The following is a 19,419-nucleotide window of genomic DNA, read 5'->3' as shown; positions in this document are numbered from 1 at the left end:
TTAAACTGATTCTATACTGGAACACTCCTCTTTCTGCTTTGAGGTATATATTTCAGTGGCTTGGATCGAATGCCTCTCTTTTTATTAAAGCTAGCTAAGCGGAAGCTGTTTGTTCCCCTGTATGAATGACAGTCCATTTGTGCACATATTTCACTCTACTGATTAAGAAATTAAAACTCTTCAGTGAAGTTATTGATGAGTAATCCCTAGGTTATCTAACAAGGCCAGCAATGGAGTGCCTCATTTCGACAATTCATGAGACACTTCTTAATTGGCACCAACCCCTGTGGAAAAAGAAAAGAAGCAACTGTTCTGTTCACAGGACCACCGCCCTCAGGAAAGCATTATTTTTTTAAAAAATGCTAAAGAGCATGTATTTAAAATAACTAGATAAGGGTAATTTTTAAGCAGCTATCGTAGAGCAGGGAAGCTCTAATAATAATATCAACTTAATATCTCCAATAACAATATATCCAATAACAATAATTTATGACAATTACAATTATTGCTGTCACTATTAACTTAGTATTTATACTAGTAAATATCACGTTATAATTAAATATAAATCCTGGCAAGTAATAATGAGCCATTAAACAGTGCAGTATTTTACCATCTCTGAAGTGCAGCTTTAAAATGAACTAGTGTTTCATCAATCCATGGGTTAGAAATGCTTTACACTGAATCTATTCCTTGGAAAACACTGCTATTAAGCAGGGCATTTACCAGGGAGTCAGTGGAGTAAATTCTATTGTACTGCCACTGGGGTTACATTGGACACCTTCCTTTCAGTCCAGAAGCAATATTTAATCTTATTTTATAGCCCATATTTAAGGAAATGACTTTATCAGTGGAGCAAAGTAAAGGTCAGACTCTTAGTTTATCTTGGCAGGCTTTGGACACTGTACAATAGCTCAGCCTTTTAGGGCTTGATCCTGCAATGTGCTGATTCTCTTCAATTCCTATTGATTTCAGTGGGAGGTAAGGGTGACCAGCACCTCTAAGAAAGCTCTCAGATGCTTGAAGATGCTCTGGTTTTTAGATAAGAATGGTTGGTGGGAGTCCTGGGGGTATGCAGAGATAGAGCAGTCACTGCCTATATTCTTTCTTCGGCAACCCTGGGGCTATGCAGTACTCAGTTTCTCAACCTTAAAATGTTCATGAAGGTAGCTACTTTTAAATGGAGAATAAAGACTTTATATCGGGGCTTTTGGCCTGGTGCAATAGCTTGATATTTTAATATGATTCAATTGCTGTTTTAACTATACTGGGTTTTATGGACTTTGCATATGAAACCATTAGTAGACAGTGCCATGGAAATACAATGTAATACTATTAGGCTTAATTACATCTCTGGTTCACTGAACATTTCAGGTTTCACCTACATTTCACTGCAGCTGGTTTCTCATTTAGTTGTACTTCTCTTCTGTAGCTAAGGTATAGAAAAATTACTTTAGTTGGTACCTGAATGCACTTTAAAAAAGTATCTTGAATGTGCTATGCATTGGCGTTGTGAATTGGCCAGTTTTAGAGATACTTTTAAGATGACAAATGGAGGTCTTACTTTCAGCAAATATTGACCTATTATATTTTTAGAGGATAATGATAAATACTATTAAAAGGGATTATTTTATGTAGTTGCTGTAAACTAACAGAGATAGATGCTACACCGTTAACTGGCAATATTGTGAATTACAGACATATTTCCTGATATATTGTGTGTCAATTTTTGCTAAGCAATTTTAAGTAAATAGATTTCCAGGTTTTTCTTTCTAAAATTAACACTTTAAAATTGCCTGTGATTATCAATCTAATCCATCTGCTATTTTATACTAAGCCCATCATCACCCATAGTCTCTAAATGCCCCATAATATAAACAATTCCTTTGCTAGAGATGCACCCAAACCAAAATCCCAGATCCAAGTATTCCCAAATGTTAGAAAGTTATGAGCTTCTTAGTTCTTAGTTTAAAATTGGCTGAACCAAGTCCCAGATCTGAACACCGCTGAGCACCTGACTTTTGAGAAAAATTATATTTCAAACTTTGAAGCTTGGCTCATCTTTGGTAGTAGCTGGGGATTCTGTATGTTCCCAAAAGAAGTTGTTTAATATTTCAGAGGTAACATCTTAATCAGGTTAGTATCATTGAAATCCCTGAAATCCTTACATTCAGTAGTCCCAGTGACTTTGATGGAACAATACATGTGAATGTTACTCAACCTGAGTATGGGTTGCTGAATTGGGCCCTCAGTGTTCTTTATATTGAAAACTTTCCCAACAAAATACAGAGATGTCTGATTCAACAAGGCTAAACTCCCCTTAGGAGGGGTTAATTAATCATTCAGTGCGAAAAGTTCTGAACATCAGAGGATGGGTATAGGGGCTCACAATGTCATTTTTAGTTGTTTCCCTTTCAGCTTATGTCATCCCTCTTTTGAAAGGCTATTGACTTCTCTACAGTTCTGAGCCAGAGCCCAAAGACTGTTAGGCTTTCTAAATAATTCACTGTGATTTATGATGACTCATATAAAGGAGAGGCAGTATAGTACACTAGGAGTCAGGAGACTTGGGTCCTGTATTTGGTTCTGCCACTGCCTTGCTGTATGATCCTGGACAAGTTATTTAACCTCTCTGTGACTGCTTTCCCATCTGTAAAACAGGGATATTTATCCACTTTTGTTCTGAGACATATGGATGACAAGGACTAAAGGTTGGTATTATAGGGCTCAATCCGGCGCTTTTGCCAAAAACAAGGAGTAGCTGGCACACAATGCACTGACTATTCAGACTAATATTTAGTATCAAAATGCAGGTCACATAGACATGTAGCAAGAAAGAGGATGTGGCATTTGGACTTCCTGGGGAAGGAGACCTTCAGCTTGTGGTTATGGTCAGTTCCTTCTACATACGATGCAGAGACAGCCAATCACCTGCTGGTAGTTTGTACAGGAACACTTTGTACAGACAATTGCAATAATGATGTGTAGTGTCAAGGCAACCGGAGGTCACATCTTCCCATAGCACCTGGCAGGGAGAGGAGCGTGCATCAGAGGGCATGGGGATTAGAAAACTGGAAGGGATGTCACTGTATTTATCTAAGATACTTATATAGCCCCAATTACCATAGTATTTGAGCACCTCATAATCTTTAATGTACATCGGGGGGCATCTGGTATTTATCCTTACAACAAGTCTGTGAGGTAGGAAAGTGCTATTCTCCCCATTTTATAGATAGGGAATTGAGGCATAGAGAGACTAAGGCCAACTTTTAAAGGTATTTAGACACCTAACAATGCAGATAGTGGGATTTTCAAAGGGATTTTGAAACCAATGGGAGTGAGGACCTCAGGTGCTTTTGAAAATTACACTAAGTGCCTAAGTGAATCTTTAGGCAACTAATAAACTTAAAAGCTGGCCCTACATGATTTGTCCAAGGTCATACAGGAGGTCTGTGGCAACACAGAGACCTGGGTTTTCAAAGTCCCAGGCTAGCGTGTAAACCACTTGAATACAGCAATGTGTTTTGGAGGTTGTTCATTACTGAGCAATGCCTGTTACTGCAATGCAGAGTCTGAAGTAAGTGTTCTGGGCTAGAGTAGCCATTGTGAACACCTGATTGCATGATACCGGGAGCAAGAGGCCTACTATCTTCACCCAGGCCTTTTGCTATCTGCACAGCAAAGCTCAGTTGCCCCTGAAGAGGGAATGCAGAGCTCCACTTCAGACCTTCCTGCTGTTTTGCTACAGTACATTGTACACAAAGCCCCAGCGTCCTGGTTATGCAATTGCTTTTGCATCATAATTGGGCACTGAATTGGGTCTGTAGTGTAGAGTGCTGATTTCTGGTACCGCTATACAGTGTAAGAAAAACAAAGACATCATTGAATTACAGCAAGTGATGCAGGTCTTTAAAAACTTCCAGAGGTCTAATCTCTAGTCTATGTATAGATGTAAATGGATATGTGGGGGGTAATACGGATACGTGCTGAAGTGGGAAAGATCTGTAGGAAAGCACCTTTTGTGTCAGCTTTCAGAGTAGCAGTGATCTCTAATTTGGAGATAGAGCTCTGTCTCTTCCATCCTTGTTCTTATTCTTTCATATTTGTTAAGTGCCACTGTGTCTAGTGCTGTGCAGAAGACAGAGACCCTTCCCCAAGGAGCTTACCTGCAGTCTAAAAATATGTCTCCACACAATTGATTTGTTTCCGTAAGCCTACTTCTAAAAAGCCACTTCCTGTCTTAAAATTGTTCCTGTCTATAATGAGTTGTGTGAGGTCTCAGTTCAATTCACAGTGAGCAGGCGGCATGCCGTGGAAACGACCAAAACAGCTGGCACTAATTTTTACCCTTGTTAGTCTCACCAGAGAGGCCAAGGACTAAAATAGCAGGGAGATTGAACTATCCTCTCACAGAGGTGATCCCCAGGCAGAGCTGGAGTGTACTGTCAGGACAACGTAGGAAACTTGAACTACAGCTACCCATGCAGTACTGGTTCTGTGAACAGTGAGGATCAGCCTCCCAGGCTGTCAGTCTGGCACCTTTCACATGCATTAAATTTATCCTTTAAAAAATTGTGAGTGCACCTCCATGTATCGTTGTGTTTATTTTTAGATCCTGCCTAGGGGACTTGTGCTGACAAAAATAGAACTGGGAAAATATAGAAATGCAACTGTTTGCTGAACAGTGACTTCTGGTAACATGTTTAATACATTTTTAGGAAGCAAAGAGACAAAATTACAATAATGCTTAGTTAGAAGGTCTTGTGTCTTAATGGCTCTTTTTCAGTATGCTCTTCTCACTTCTGTGGCATGAACAATGCCCATAGTTTGATGGGATCACAGGATAATACCATCCATTGATTCTCAGTTGTGAAGAGGGGTATATGCATTTTCCTAGTATGTGACTTGCCATTTAAATGTGAGAATGTGTATGCGTGCAATGAAGTGGATGGCACTGTATGTGCTACCTCATGAACTACATCTCAGCTGCTTTACTGTTCTAAAGCACTGAGAATTACTGTCCCTGGGTCAGCAGTTTGTAACTGTTCTTCTGCATTAATACTGTTACCCAACTGTTGTGTTTACCTAATAGTTAAGTGCCAGAAAAGTCAGAAAAATAAGGAAAAAAGAGTTTATTAAGAGTAATAATACTTAACCGAGGCAGGTACATAGATCAATAGAAAACACTTACACAGTGGGGTGAACATCATTTATCCTCATTTTACAAATGAGGAAAATAATAACAATACCTACCTTGTCTATCGTACCTTTGATCAGTAGCTCTCAAAGCAGTCTACAGCAGAGATAAGTATCATTATCTCCATTTTACAGATGGGGAAACTGAGACACAGAGAGGCAGCACTGGAAATAGAACCCAGGTAACTTGAGTCCAGTACTCTATCCACTAGGCCATGCTGCCTAAGTAAAGAGAGATTAAAATTTGCATTTTCAAACTTGGGGGCTAAAGTTAAGGACAAAAAATAATCTGAACTGAAATAAATCTCTCCAGTAATTCTAAACCAGATTAAATAGTCACCATAGTTGCCTAGCACCAGACCCACCCTGCACGAGGCAAGACAACACATTATTTCTTTCTGTCTGGTCTAGGCTTTTATACTGTGATCACTGTCATGGTATCAGAGTCCCTATTTGGATCAGAAACCTGGCATCTAAGCCCCAGGTCAGTAGAAGTTTTCTGCCTCCACTCCTGTAATGTAATTATGGATAAATACAATGTTTGCATCTCAATGACAAGGGGATGCAGCGAGGTTCAGAATATAGGACACTGGCTGTGAGTCAGAAGACATTGGATCTGTTTCCTTATTTTGCTTCTAACCTGCTGTATGACTTTGGGCAAGTCACTTCACCTCTCTGTGCCTCAGTTATCTCCTCTGTAAAATGGGGCTAATAATCCTTAACCTTCATTTGTAGAGGGCTTTCAGATCTACAGATGAAAAGCGCTATACAAGAGCTAACCATATATCACAGCATAATGAGGGTTTACTGAAATTTGTGGTTAAACCTGAACCCAAACAGCTTTGGGATTCGTCAACCTCTAGAATACAGTTTTTACTACTTTCCATGTCTGCACTCTCCACATTCCAGCTACTACATGCATCTGCCACTCTTCACCCAACACTTACAGTCCCACTTCTTCCAATCTTATGCTGAACCATTCACCCCCTTCCTTGCTGTTTGCAATACTTCTGCAGAACCACTCCTTTCAGACCCCGCTTGCAAGCTCCAAGCATGTTCCTCACCTGAACATACTTTTAGAAAGGAAAAATAAAAGAAAAAGAAAAAAGGGAAAATGGACCATGTAGAAAAACATCTACAGTTCAAAGTCTGGGGACAGGACTTTCTCAAGCATCATCCCATACATGTTTTCATTACAGCAGAAGATCCCACTGCTTAGTGATTGCAGTATCCCTTTAAAACAGTAGCAGCACTTGCAGGGTATAGAGGTCTCTACAGCACAGATAGGGTTGCCACCCATCAGGGTTTTACCCAGACAGTCTCGTTTTTGGCTTCTGTGTCCGGGTGCCATTTAGTGTTGCCAAGTGCCTGTTTTTTACCAGAAAGTCCAGTCTAAAAGGGAACCTGGCAACCCTAAATGGCACCCAGACCAAAAGTCTGGTTACCGCTGGGTGGGTGGAGGCACCGGGTCACTAACCCACGCTGGCCCCTGCTCATCCAGGGATGCCTCCTACCTGCAGGCAGGCTCCTAAAGGCAGTCCAGCAAGCAACAGGGAAGGGGGGAGAGGAGCGAGCGACATGGGTGGGATCTTGGGGGAAGAGGTGGAGAATGGGGCAGGGACTGGGGGAAGAGGCAGAGGAGTGGGAGAGCCTCAAGGGAAAAGGTGGAGCGGGGGCCTTACGGAAAGAGACGGGACAGGGGCAAGGCCCTTGGGGGAAGAGGCGGGGAAAGGGCAGGGCATTGGGCGTCCAGTTACCAGCAATTAGAAAAGTGGCAACTCTAAGCACAGTGTAACAAACAGAAGTATCTCCTGCAAATTTCCACCAGCTGTATTTAAACAAGCATTACCAGGACATTTCCTGGTCAAGAAATCAGGCTGTAAATCTCACCAGGGCAGACTTTCTGGTGAACTTGCTGCTACTTCCTGGCTATGGTTGGGTTGGATATATAGTATGAATAGTCTATCTCATGGGATTTCTGATTTGGCTTCAGTCCAAATCTACAGAAAGTTCAGAGGTGTGTGATAAAGTAAAGAAAGAAAAATGAACTTTTTTGAATCTCACAACAGTTTGGCTTTGGTTGGGTTCTAATTTTGGGACAAGTGTAGTTTGCTTCTTATTTTATCTGAACCTGTTTGTTGCTAAGCTCACCCAGTAGCATCCATACCCCAGAGATGAGCACAGCTGGCAGGATGTTGATGGCATGGTGATATTTCTGGTTTGCAGGATTCCTCTGGGCTGGCTGCTTCCCCAACTGCTACGTTCTTGATCATATAATCTTGGGGAGTGGGCTCAAGTGGAGCAGAGTTATGACACTATGATGTTGAGGATTCACAATTGCCGAAATCCTTGCCATGATGTTTGGACATGGTTCAGTGGATATGAACCTGTCTGGTGTGGACTTTTATTTTATTGTCTTTTATTCACCCTTACATCCAAACCTACTTTATATTCCTGTGCCAGGCGCATCAAATCAGTCCTTCATGTTAATAATGACAGACACTCAAGAATGGCTTTTTGTTTGAATTCTGTCTTTTGTCTGCACAACTTGCCCATCTCTCTGTATTGGGGATATTTTATCATTTGATTCAGGGGAGCAGATTCTCTTGCAGTCAAAGGTCTTTCAAAAATTTCATATTTTATTGAGCCCATTGCCCTTGAGGCATCCCTTAATATTATTGTAGTATTCAGAGCTGTCTTTTGCTATGATTCTGTTTCTTAGAGTGAGAACAGTAAGCTGAACACTAGGAACAGAAGAGATCTAATCCTGACTCTTGACACCCCATAGTCCTGACTTCCACTCACTCCCCTTTTGAACTCAGACTTGTCATTTAAATATCTCTTCCCTCAGTTTCCCCATATGTAAAATGGGGATTGATACTATCTGCCTCATACTGATATCATTAGGATTAATTAGCCAGTGTTTTCAAAATGGTTTGAAGAGAAATACTATGGGTTATTATTGCCATTTGCAAATTGTATACAAGGGCAGTCACCTGCCAGGCTGTGAAGAGGACTGGAATCTAACAAACCTGGCTGAGAACTTTGTGCCATTATCAGCATCACCTTTAGTATTCAGTCTGAGGTGATTCTGCATGTCTCTCTCAGCAGATCAAGTGTCGCCTGATGAATTCTAAGGGGGAAAGAACTGTGAAGCGAAGTTGATGAGGTGACATCCTGGACCTGCCAGAGAGACACTGAAGCACAACCATTAATATTTTATTACTCGTATCTTAAAAATGGATAATCTTATTTAAATGCTTATATCTGAAATATTTTTCTTCAACTTTTCAGCCCACATAAAAACACTTTTGGCAAGAAAAGAAAAATTAAAAAAGGAGAAAGAGAAAGTACCTCTCAAATATACTGTAGGTAGGACAAAACCTTACTAAATCCTCTGGAGTCATTCAGAATGACACAGAAGCTACAAAACTATTGACAGTAGTTGGATACACACACACACAATGGGGGGGGGGGGAATGTTCCCCTCAATGAGCACACTTAACTCTAAGATTAATAGGCTTTTTATTTGTTTGTTGAAGGAACAATGGAGTCCACTCTGTTTGTGTGTGTTTGGAGGAGGTTAGCCTTAAAACATATAGATATATATGTATATTTTGAAAAGTTTTAGCATTGTTTTCCATGGCCTGCTTTCGGTTTGGAAGTGAATGTTTACTTGAGCTTTGATTTAGCCCAGTATAATCCTTCTTTGAAAGGAATGTGAGATTTTATGAACTAAACAGTTTAGGCTCATGGGTTCCAAAGCAAAACATGGGTAATATTCCTGCTGTCACACATTATTTTAAAAAGTAACACTTGAAGATCTATAATTGCAACAAATTTCATTCCAGTGCACTTTGTAAAACTTTTTTTTCCCCCCGTGTTGGCTGACTTTCTCTGTAACAGCAAATTTGGATACATACTACATGTTCTTATTACGTTAACTTTCCAAACACATTTCTAAAGGTTTCCATATAACAAAATACAATAAACAACTCAAGGACTCTTGAGCTAACATTGAGTCACAGAACATATTATAACATTGCCATTATTACAAGAGGTTAAATAAACCCAAATAAAAAACCTGAATCTGAACAGCCCAGAACTTCGAGGAAGTTCAGGTTTAGATCCAGAGCTGAACTTTGCACCTTGGAACCAGTTCTGCAAATGTTTATACACCACAGATGGAAATATGAAATAGTCTGGGTCTGATCCTCAGCTGATATAAGTCAGTATGGCTTAATGGAGCTATGCCAGTTTACACCAGCTGAGGATCAGGCCTTTTATTCTTAGACACTCGGGGCCTAACTCTCATTTATACCTAGGCTAATTTACCGAGGCCTACTTAAGGCTATTTTATACTGCTCGAGTGGTATGCAGCAATCTAAGGCCTCGTCGACACTAGGAATTTACATCAGTATAACTACTTCTCTCAGGGGAGCGAGAGACATAGCTATACCAATCTAACCGCAATGTAGACAGTGCTAGCTACCACCTCTCAGGGAGGTAGATTATCAACACCAACAGGAGAACCCCTCCTTTTGGCATAGGGAGTGTCTGCAGGGAAACGCTACTGCAGCACAGCTGCACTGGAGCAGCAGCCAGAGATGACTGGTACCTGCTGATAGTGGTGGGGCACGATTTAAAGGTTTGCCCCTCCAACAGCTTGAGTCACACACCCCAGGAATGCCGTTCCCCTTACCCTCAGTAGCCCATCCCTGCAGCTCCCAGCTGTTTGCTGCTGCCTCTCCCCACCACCACAGCATGCAGCTTGCCAGTTCCAGGAGCTGCCACATAGGGAGGGAGCCCAGCCGGCAAACCCTGGCAGAAATCTGGGGAGCCACATGACCCTGCATGCCCGCCCCATGTGTTGCCCCTGGAAACAGTGCCTCTGTATCACTTTATACCATAAGTATAAATGAGAATCGGACTTGGTCCTGAATTCAGCTTTTTTAACAGCAGAATTTGAATTGTAAACACTTACCCAGGGGAGTTCTCCTTCTCTTTTGTGCTTTCTTATATCAACAAATTACATTTATAGGACCTAGATCCCAAAGCCCACTTAAATCAATGGGAGTCTTTCCATTGCACTCCATGGTTCAGGCTCTTACAATTTAATCCTGATCTCACCCCAGTTTTATTAAATATAACACCACCAGGGCAAGTTCGGTATTCATTCACATCAGCATACATCAAAGTAATCCCATTCACATATACGGAATTACAGCAGATGTGCAGTGTAGCTAAAAACAAACAAACTGGGAGCAGAAATTTGGAAAGTGTGTCAGGAAACCATAGGATAAACACTAAGGCTGACATTTGCTGCTCTGGTTTCTGATTTCATGAGACCAGTTTTGTGTATGCAACTTTCATACCTCTGCCAACAGGACAGCTGGGTAGACAAATGAACAATTTGTATGCAGATATGTGGGATTTGCACACATGCAAAATGGTGTGCACACATTTGGTTGGTGCAGTCTGCTGCATGTATACAAATGGGACCACCCAATCACCATGCAGCTGGTTAAGAGTGCAACCCTATAAAATGATCAGCAATTAAACAGGTATAAACATTAGCAAATGTTGTTCCTTTAAACTAGTTTTAAATGCCAGCATGGCTTGAACATTTTGAAAGGTAATAGGAAGTGCAAATTAACAGAAAAGTGCAACAAAGAGCAATTTAACAGAGAAGTATGGCATCCACTGTCATGAGATTATAATCCGGTCAGATTAAATAACCAATTGACCATAGTTTTACTGAGTACATAAGAGTGTATGATGAGAAGGCATCATTTATATATGCTGGCCTATGTCTATTCAAGGATCTGAAAGTCAGTGGAAGTTCTTCCAGCCTGTTCAAGACTAAACTTTATAGGAAGCCAGTGTAAGGAGTTTAGAGAGAAACTGATTCACTGAGCCAGCCTGGCACACCTATAAAGATATGAATTGTGACATTCTAGATAAACAGAATCCTTGAGCTAATATGATCAGAAGATACACAAAGTAAAAAAATGACAGTAATTCAGACTTGAGAAGATACGGACACTCACTAGGATTCTAAATTGTTCTTACTGAGCAGCAGTGTCAGCCTGCCAATATTTTGTAAATTATGTAGAGAGCTGCATTAGTGATGGAACCACAATGCATATCCATTAGTATATCTGAGGTCAAGATGATACAGAGTTTAAGGCTTTGACCATGTACAGTATGGGCTAAACTCATCATTGTATTTCAAGGGACGGGTATTGTTGTTGGTGTCTATGTATTTATACACGTTATTTTGCACTCATATGGCTCATTTTGTCCGAATCGAAGTTGTGCTTTATAAATAACCCTCACAATTAGAGAGAAGTCTAAACTAGAACCCTGGACCCTTTGTCCCTGACCTCTTAAACTTCCCCAAACATCAGATCTGAATGTTGTGGCTCTGTCATATCTTTAGTTCGAACACCCCTGTGGAATACAAGAGGGGGGTATGATGAGCCAGAGCTAAATCTAAGGACACAAACTCCCTTCCCCTCCCCAAATTTTAGATTGGGAAAGGGCGTTCTGAATTCAAACCAGGATTCCACTTTCGCAGTTGTTCCGTTTCACTATCATGAGATGAACCAACTCCCTTCCCCCCCCCCCACTCAGAACAGTCCCGAATTTCAGTGTTCAAAATCCACCTTTCTGTACATCACTTCTCCTAACATCCCTGTGATTTGACTCAGGCTCATAGATTCTGACACGTCAGGATCTGTCAGTCATATTTAAAACTCCCTCAATTATCGCATTCATCAGTTATCTGACCTTCAGTCCATCACATTCAGACAATCCCTGTTGTAAGGTACTGTTTATCCCCACTTCACAGACAGGGATACCAAGGAACAGACAGATTATGTGAATTGACCAAGGCTATTTGGCAATACGGCAGAAAAACCAACAAGGGATTTCAAACCCCTGCTCTGTATTGGCAACGGGGAAATCATAGAATCATAGAATATCATAGAATATCAGAGTTGGAAGGGACCTCAGGAGGTCATCTAGTCCAACCCCCTGCTCAAAGCAGGACCAATCCCCAACTAAATCATCCCACACCAGGTCCTTTCAGTTCCAACCTGCCTAAGAAAATGTTCCAGTTCCTTAGAGGCAAATGAAAGTGCCTTTTAAACAAAATATACACAGTATAATTCAAAGCATATTAATTGAAAGCATATGACCAAACCTGGCCATCCTTACTCAGGCAATAGAAGTTCTGCAGGCATAAAGACTGTCTGATTCAGCCCATAGTGAATGTACACTGCTAAAAATATGCAAATGTTCCTTGGAGATGACTATTCTAGCACTCTTGACTTTTCTGTAAGAGCAAAATAAAAGCAAGACTAAAACAACAATCAGTTCTGATTTACACTGAAAGCATTCTTCCTCTTTAAGGCATGGAGTCATTTTTGTTGTAAAGAGGTAAAAGAGGCTACATTCATCCTTTATACGTCATGTCAGTGCACACCTGCCAGTTGTTTGGGTCTGATCCTGTAAAAAGATCCATATGCTCACACCTGTAGTCCTGAGAGCATCTCATGGGACTCTGTGTGGGCATGATGTTTGGGTATGTGGATCTGTTTTCAGGATCAGACCCATCTTTTGTTTTATTGGGATAGGTGTGTCCTCAGAACATGAGCAATAGAACGGACAGGCAGAGAATAAGCAGTGTTCTGATTCTGTGACTGCCTCCATTAGTCTTGTATATGAGTAGACTGATGACAGTTGTGCAGTCCTGGAATGGAGCACAGCTTCAAAGTCATGTACTCCTCTGCATCGCAGGGAACATAGTATTCCTTCCCTCCTTAAAGTTTGATTACATTACATTCACATTTAGTGCACATTCCCACACTCAAACATAATTAGCTTATAGTCAGTGTTGTAACAGTGAATACAGTATAACCCTCATGCAAAACAAATAACAGGAGCATTAGAGTTACAAAATCTAAGCATTATAAAGCATAGTAATGACCAGTCAGGGTAATTTTTATAAATATTCCATTAGCCTCACAACTACCTACATTCCATTAGGGACAGTATTGGCATGTAACAATTTACCTCATACACTATGACTTTAACTCTGACCCAGAAGACACGTCTACAAACTGTTCCAACGCTGTGGTGGGACTTTCTGCTCCTAGCTGTTTAGGAAGAATTTGAGGTCATAAATCAACTCTGAGGTTTGTTAAGTAAAAATTGAAACTTCATGGTGATTCTGTGGAAATTTCCTTTCCAAAGACAACCTGCAACTTCTAATAATCACAGAAGAGTTTGAGACTGACCATTCATACTAACATTTTGTAGCTGGGTTATTCTTCCATGGTGTGTTAATTTTTGGTGGCAGCCAAATGAATACAAATACTCACTGGCTGGGAGTATAAAATTAGAACTGGAGCTGAGGCTTGGAACGTTTCCTTGCAGTGATCTACAAAAGGAGTTGCAAGGATAATTTGGTCAAGCAAAGAACTTGTGTGTGCTTTTTCTGACAGTGAACTATTTTGCACAGTTCCTTTGATCTAATTGTACTTATTTTTATAAGCTTGTTTTCATAAGGCCCGATCCAGTTACACCAATGTAAATCTGAGGTAATACCACTGAGTCAGTGTGTTTACTTTGGATTTATGCTGCTGTAACTGAGAACAGAATTTGGCCATGAAGAATAAACCTAATAATACTTTGTATTTCATAGATTCATAGATTTTAAAGCCATAAGGGATCTTTGTTATCATCTAGTGAAGAGGTTGGCAAACTATGGCCCAAGGGCCACATCCGGCCCTCCAGACATTTTAATCTGGCTCTCAAGCTCCCACCAGGAAGCAGGGTCTGGGGTTGGCCCCGCTCCAGCTGGGGAGTTGGGTCGGGGTCTTGCCCCACTCCGCGTGGCTCCTAGAAGCAGCAGCACATCGCCTCCTCCAGCTCCTATGCATAGGGGCGGCCAGGGGGCTCTACACGCTGCCCCCACCCCAAGCGCCGCCCTCCACAGCTCCCATTGGCTGGGAACCACAGGGGTGGTGCCTACGGACAGGGCAGTGCGCAGACCCGCCTGGCCGCACCTCCATGTAGGAGCTGGAGTTGGGGCACATGCCACTGTTTCTGGGAGCTGCTTAAGATAAGTGCCACCTGGAGCCTGACCCCCTCCCATGCCCCAACCCCCTGCCCCAGCCCTGATCCCCCCCCCGAACCCTTTGGTCCCAGCCCAGAGCACCCTCCTGCACTCCCAAACCCTCATCCCCAGGCCCACCCCGGAGGCTGCCCCCCCAGCTGGAGCCCTCCCACCCCCCCCAAACCCCAATTTCATGAGCATTCATGGCCCACCATACAATTTCCATACCCAGATGTGGCTCTCGGGCCAAAAAGTTTGCCCACCCTTGAGCTAGTGTGACCACAGGCCACAGGACTTCATTGAATTAATTCCTGCTTCAAGTCCTATAGCTATGGTTGAACTAAAGCATATATTTTAGAAAAACACCCAATCTTGGTTTAAAAATTTCCAGTGATGGAGAAGCCATGGCAAGTTGTTCCAAAGGTTAACTACCCCCACTGTTAAACATTTCTGTCTTATTTCTAGTCTGAGTTCATCTAGCTTCACCTTCCACCCACTGGATTTTATTATACCTTCATCTGATAAATTGGACACGTCCTCTTAAAAATGTCTTGTTCCAATGTAGGTACTTATAGACTGTGATCAAATTGCTCCTTAATCTTCTCTTTGCTAAGCTAAACAGATGGAATTCCTTGAATCTCTCCCTATAAGGCATGTTTTCTATTCCTTTAATAATTCTCAAGACTCTTCTCTGAACCCTCTCTAAGTTTTCAATATCTTTCTTGAATTGTGGTCACGCAACTGGACATAGTATTCCAGTAGCCATTACATCCGTGCCAGATACAGAGGTAATATAACCTCCCTACTCCTACTCGATATTCCTGTTTATCCATCTAGGGATCATGTTAACCCTTTTAGCCACAGCTTTGCACTGGGATCTCATGTTCAGATGATTATCCATCATGACCCCCAAGTCAAGAGTCATAGAATCGTAGAATCATAGAATATCAGGGTTGGAAGGGACCTCAGGAGCTCATTTAGTCCAACCCCCTGCTCAAAGCAGGACCAATCCCCACTAAATCATCCCAGCCAGGGCTTTGTCAAGCCTGACCTTAAAAACTTCTAAGGAAAGAGATTCCACCACCTCCCTAGGTAACGCATTCCAGTGTTTCACCACCCTCCTAGTGAAAAAGGTTTTCCTAATATCCAACCTAAACCTCCCCCACTACAACTTGAGACCATTACTCCTTGTTCTGTCATCTGCTACCACTGAGAACAGTCTAGATCCATCCTCTTTGGAACCCCCTTTCAGGGAGTTGAAAGCAGCTATCAAATCCCCCCTCATTCTTCTCTTCCACAGACTAAACAGTCCCAGTTCCCTCAGCCTCTCCTCATAAGTCATGTGTTCCAGTCCCCTAATCATTTTTGTTGCCCTCCGCTGGACGTTTTCCAATTTTTCCACATCCTTCTTGTAGTCACTGCTTCCCAAGGTAGAGCCCACCATCCTGTAGGTATGACTTATATTCTTTGTTCCTAGATGTGTGACTTTACAATTGACTATATTGAAACACAACTTGTTTGCCTGTACCCCTGGGTGAACCACGGGCACGGGGAGGCTAGCCCCCGGCCCAGCCCGCCACTTCCACCTGAGGCCCCTCCCCTCCCTCTTCCCTCCCCCGCCGAAGCCCAGAGGTCCCCCTCCCCCCAAACCTGGGCTGCCTGAGCGCCTCCAGCCACACAGCCCTGAGCGGGCAGTGCACACCCCTCCCCCACCCCCCGCAGCCCCATAGTGCCAGGTGCGTAGCATGCAGCACCCCTCCCCACCCCAGAGTGCTGGGTGGGCACTTTCCAACTGATGATTTGTGGTTTGAATGACTAAGGCAGTTGTCATTCACAGCTGATGATCCAACCCACAGATGATGGGTCTGGTTCCTCTTTCACACCAGTATGACTCCAATGACTAATTCACACTGTTGGGACTATGAGGAGAATCAGGTCCAATGTGCAGAATGATTGAATACAACTTGGGAGAGTAGCACAAGTTTCTTGACTTATTTTGCATTGGTGAATGGCAAGACCTACCGCAATGTGTGTTTTAGCTAATTCTGGATAATAGGACTGAGCCACTTTATATAATTGAAAGTGATTCCCTGTCCACTTAAGAATCAAGGATACTGCGGAGATTTTGAGTGTAATATTAATTAGAGATGAGCCTGAGCCACAAAGTCCAGATGCAGATTCAGTTCCAAACTTTCAGGTCTTTGGACCTGAGCTTTTGGGACCAACAAAGTTAGGATCCTGATTCTGATTTAATGTAAAATGATATGAGAGGAGAATCAGGCCCATAAATTCCCCTGTAGTTAATGGGGTCCATCAGCGTGAGACCAATATGGGTACGTCTACACAACGAGTGTCAAGCCATGGCAGCAAGTCACAGAGTCCAGGCGGCCCAACTTGGGCTCATGGGGGCTCAAGCTGCTGCACTAAAGATAGCTGTGTAGGTGCTGCAACTCAGGCTGGAGCTCACCCCTCTCCCTCAGTTTCAGTGCCTGAGCTCCAGCCAGAGCCTCAACATCTTTGCAGCTATTGTTAGCGTGGTAGCAGAAGCCCAAGTCTGTTGACCCGGGCTCCGAGACTCACTGCTGCGGGCTGCAGCTCACTGTGTAGACGTGCCCTATGGGATCCTACTCAGGCACCTTTCTCACAGTTTTAGGGTATTTGGCTCCAAGTTTTTGTTCAGACTACCTCTAATATTTGGCCAGATTCAGCTCCCAGTTAGAGCGGTGTAAATGTGAACAGACTGTACTGAGTCCCACGGAGTCTTTTCACATATGCACCAGTGTGAGAACAGCATCTGGCTCACTGATTCTTTTAATGACAAAATAAAACATATGTGAGTTCAAATAATAGCCATTGCTTATTTTTATGATTAATTTGAAAGTGCTGGTAGGAATTAGATAGCAATAATTTGAAGTAATCATATACCTTACTGGGTTCTAAACTAACTGTAACAGCTCAGAAAAAAGACCTTTGCTCAATGAAGACCTTTCCTCAAACAAAAACCTCAAACACATAAGGAATGAGATGCAGAATAATAGTGAAAACAGTACAGTGTAATTACATGAATCAATAAGCATGTTCTCATCTGGAATGCTGCGTTCAGTTCTGTTCGCCCCATCTCAAAAAGGATATAGCACAAACAGCAAAGGCCATTCAGAAATGAACAATGAGAATGATTAGAGACATGGAAAATAACTCTGTCATGAAGAGACACTGTAAAGATTGGGACTGCTTACCTTAGGAAGGAGACAAATAAGAGGGCGCCATGATAAAGAGATACAAAATAATGAATGTTCTCTCTCATTTTTTACATCCATGTGCAGAATGAATTTTGTTATGAGCACCAATATGCAGGTGATGTGGGGTGGGGATGGGGCCAAGGGGTTGGGAGTGTGGGATGGGGCTCAGGGCTAGGCAGTGGGTTGAGGTGAGGGGGGTGAGGGCTCTGGCTGGGGGTGCAGGTTCTGGGGTGGGGCCAGGAATGAGGGGTTGGGGTGCGGGAGGAGGTGTGGGCTCTGGGGTGGGGCTGGGGATGAGAGGTTTGGGGTGCAGGCTGCCCCAGGGCTGCAGCAGGGAGAGAAGACTCCTGCCAGCCGTGTCTCACAGCAGCAGCCCAGGGCCGGGAGAGAGATGCCTCTCTCAGGCCGCCGCAGCTCCAGGGCTAGAACTGGGGCTGAGGGAGAGGCGCCTCTCCTCATCTGCACAGCCTTTGATCGCCTGGAGGAAACTTAGGTGAGAAGGTAGATCAGGAATTTCTATTCAGCATTCCTCATAATAAGAGAAGGGAATGAGACATTCAATGAAATTGAAAGGTGGCAAATTCAAAACTGATTAAATACTTTTTCACACAACAACGTGCAGTTAGCCTGTGACAGCCTGAGGAATGATGAGTAGGACACTAGTCTTGGACCCTGGAGACCTGGATTCAATTTCCTGCTCCACCAGAGACTTTGTGTGATCTTGGGCAAGTTACTTGGGGATCAGAGTACTGCTCTACCTTACAAGGTTGTAGTGAGGATAAATACATTAAAGATTGTGAGGTGCTTAGATGCTACAGTAACAGGAGTCATATAAATACCTAATCTAGACAGACAATACCATTGTGGCCAAGAGCTTAGCAGAAAAAGATTGGTCATTTCTAAAGAGAAACAGAATTGTAATAGTAAGGATTAAAAAAATAAAATCCAAAGAATTTTGGAAGGGATATAAACTCTCATGCCTCAGGGCATAAATTGACCTCTAACTAATAGAGACTAGGAAGAAGCTTTCTTTTGTGGATGTCCTGCAGGGTTTCTTGCATGTTGCTCTGAATCATCTGGGGCTGGCCACTGTCATAGAAAGGGAATCTGACTAGATGAACCAGCGGTCTTCTCCATTATGGCAATTCCTATGGTTCTTATAATTGATAAATATATGAAGATGATGATTCACGGTGTTGGCAGTAATATTCACTATCTCATCTCATCTTCTGTATTTTTCTATATTAATAATACTAGAGTGGAACCACCAAGATGTGTGTGTTGGATGAGCACTTGGCTAAGCCTTGTTACCACATTTTCATATTGCTGGATCCCCTCTCCATATTATTTGTTACTCTCACTCATCATGTCACGTCTAAAAACCAAATCCTGCCCCACTTTTTCATGTTGTGTAGCATTTACTGAGTTTTATGGGGCTACTCACGTCAGCAAGCACTGCACAGTGGTGGCAGAATGGGGCCCTTAGATTGTAAGCTCCTTCAGGCTGAGACCTTGCAATGTCTCCTTTGAAATGCCCAGTCCACTTTGGGGTGCAATAAAATAATAAATAATATTAAAATAGTTTTAAAATATTTTAAGCTTACTTCCACCCCATCTCATGACACAACAACTCCCATGTTCACTGCTTAGTGAGAACTAGTTCCATAGAATTTATGGTAATAAAATAGAAATTCAACTGCTGAGGACATAAATTGAAAGATGCATGATATAGTAGACTCAGTGCTGGGCTGGGAGCTGGGAACCCTGGGCTCTTCAAGTTACTTAAACTGAGGAGAAAAATCTGAGTTTTCTCTTCTGTTAAACAGAGATGATATTCACTTATCTCACAGTTAATGTTTGTGA

At 42.5% G+C, this 19,419-nt stretch overlaps 1 protein-coding gene across 1 annotated transcript in view; it reads left to right on the top strand.

The window, feature by feature from the left end:
• The window catches only part of PRIMA1 (proline rich membrane anchor 1), a 76,910-nt gene that overhangs the window by 29,968 nt on the left and 27,523 nt on the right, over positions 1–19,419 (top strand). The window lies entirely within an intron of this gene.

Source organism: Lepidochelys kempii, chromosome 6 (genome assembly GCF_965140285.1).
Source record: "Lepidochelys kempii isolate rLepKem1 chromosome 6, rLepKem1.hap1, whole genome shotgun sequence".
In the NCBI taxonomy this organism is placed as follows: Eukaryota; Metazoa; Chordata; order Testudines; family Cheloniidae; genus Lepidochelys; species Lepidochelys kempii.
Note: the sequence above shows the minus strand (reverse complement) of the source record. Positions and strands in the feature narration are given on the sequence as shown.